The 2,526-nt window shown below is 51.2% G+C and overlaps 1 pseudogene; it reads right to left on the reverse strand.

The window, feature by feature from the left end:
• Window positions 1-981: 981 nt before the first annotated feature.
• LOC112319657 (serine/threonine-protein kinase 16-like) lies at window positions 982-2,198 on the reverse strand (annotated as a pseudogene).
• Between the last annotated feature and the right edge of the window lie 328 nt (window positions 2,199-2,526).

Genomic DNA, 2,526 nt, shown 5'->3' on the forward strand with positions numbered 1-2,526 from the left:
AAAGTGACCCACTGAGACCTGCTGGTGAGAAACATGCCCTGGGCTTGGGTGAGGCCACCACAGCCACTGCTGGGGGTGAGAGCCTGGGGAAGCAATAACATTCCCAGTGTCAGCCTGGCCTTGCTCCCCTACAGGCTGACACTGGCTAGGAAGGGCCTCTCATCTCCTCCTCCAGGGGTGCGGAGGGCTCTGGGGCAATGTCTGTTCTCAGCCACCAAGCAGCTGACTGTGGAGGTTGAAGAGTATGAGCAAAGCCAGCCAAGCTGGGGGTGCCTGGCAAGGAGCAAGGGGGTGGGTGGTCTTTGCCTCTTACAGGGGACTTGGTTTTGGGAGGTAGGCTTTGAAGTTGATTTTAATCTTGGCCTGTCTACACAGCAGCAGTTAACTGGGGTGCAGTGAGCCGTGATTGGAGGGGCACAGGGTTGAGATTACCGTATTTTTCAGACTATAAGACGCACCCCCCAATTTGGGAGGAAAATGGGGGTGCGTCTTATAGTCCGAATGTAGCTTACGTTTACACTGGTGAAATATTATGTTATTTTTGTTTGCTTGTTTTTAAAGATTTTATTTATTCATTTATTTATTTATTTGAGAGAGGGGAAGAGAGGGAGAAATATAGGGAGAGAAACATCAATGTGTGGTTGATGTTTCTCTAGTGCGCCCCCTCCTGGGGACCCGGCTCACAACCCAGTCATGTGCCCTGACTGGGAATCGAACTGGTGACCCTTTGGTTCACAGCCGACACTCAGTCCCCTGAGCCGGACCAGGCAGGGCTCACTTTATTCTTTTATTTATACATTCTCGTGCTCCCAGACTTGGGAGGCATACCATGATGTAGGTTCAACAGTCCTGCTTGGAGCCTTTACCATATTCTTTTAGTTTCCCTTTCCCCATACCCCACCCTCACCCACCCCAACTCAGGCTCCCTGTCCAATTGTTCTGGGGGTAAGAGAGCAGAGCAGAGACAGAAGACTGAGCTGACTCTCCCCAACCCCCCTGCCCCCAGCTATAAGAGAGCAGGCCTGGATAGAAAGGACAGAGATTCCAGTGAGGGACAGCAGACTTGTTCCAAGGCACAGGGGCCACCTCAACGTGGCCACTGGTTTGGTCAGATTTGGGTAGTGTGCTGGCCTGGAGCTGGGGGTTGCAGTGCCTCCAAATGACTGAGGAGGACAGGAATGTGAGGGTGCTGCTGGGGGTCCACAGTCATCATTGAGGACAGTAGCTGCTGCAATGCTGAAGAATGCCTGGGGCTCTGTGGGCTGCTGAGTTGGTTCTGCCCAGTCAGGGCCACACTGTTACCCTTCTGGAACACCATGTCATAAGGGCCTTCTCCAAACATCATAGCATATAACACACAGCCTAGAGACCAGACATCAATTTGTTCATTGATGACACACTGACTGTGCACAGAGAACAGCTCCGGGGCCCGGTAGGAAATGGTGCACCGCTGGGCTGCCTAGTCCTGCAGAGCCAGAGCCTGGCGGGAGCCCTCCACATGGATCTGTGCTTGATTCATGGAACCCAAGTCCATTAAAACTGGCTGCCCCTCATCTCCAAGCAAGACATTGGTGGGCTTCAGGTCTCTGTGGGCATACCCTGGGCATGAATGGCCTCAAGACCTCTGCAGATACCCAGTAACAGCTGAAGGATTTGCTCTTCAGTCAAGAAGTTGCCTTTGTCTTTCAGCCTGTCTCATCCCACAGCGTACCTCTTTGACTGCTCACATAGTTCTTGGTTAATGGCCCTCCACAGCCAGGAGCCTTTCTGACCTTGAAGAAGGGTAGCAGCAGCCAGGCCTCATATTTAGAGCCCCACTTCCTCAGACAATAAGCCATGAGGTGAAGGATGTTGGGGTGTTGGAAGAGGTGGTACGTGTCTGCCTCTCGTTGGGCCTCCTCCCGGTCCTGTTGCTCATTACACACGATTCACTTCAGGGCATAGAAGTGTCCGTCATGTAACCCCTCCACTAGGTCCACATAGCTGAACCCACCCTCCCCCAGTTTCTGGATGAAGAGGTAGTGCTTATTGTCAATGATGACAGTTCCCGGAGAGCAGATACACAGCGTGTGGCCCATAATGTATCAGTCATCCTCCTCAAGGGCAGTCTGAGGCTGCCAATGGGTTCGTCCAGATTGAGTGGGCTGTCCCAGGCGATGCGCCGGGGCCCCCCCAGATCATGCTGGCTTGGGCAGGAGGGAAGCACCAGGGACCAGAAGCAGTGGTTGTCTTATGTTATTTATGTTATTAAATATTTTACCACATTTTTTGCTTCAAAAATTTTTTCCTGTTTTTCCTTCTCTAAAACCTAGGTGAGTCTTATGGTCTGAAAAATACAGTAGCTTGTTCTCTCTAAGCAGTTGTAGTAGGGTAGAACTATGTTAACACCTGGCCCCAGAATTCTGTTTGGAGAACTGTCTTAAGACACTGAGGGCAAAGTTGGCAGAAGACAAAGTGAAGAAGTGAGAACTGGTGTTTTTTTCATAAAAATAAAGAGGGAATTTGGGTTGGGGAATTTGGAGGAAG

The sequence above is a fragment of the Desmodus rotundus genome, chromosome 6 (assembly GCF_022682495.2).
Source record: "Desmodus rotundus isolate HL8 chromosome 6, HLdesRot8A.1, whole genome shotgun sequence".
NCBI classification, from domain to species: Eukaryota; Metazoa; Chordata; class Mammalia; order Chiroptera; family Phyllostomidae; genus Desmodus; species Desmodus rotundus.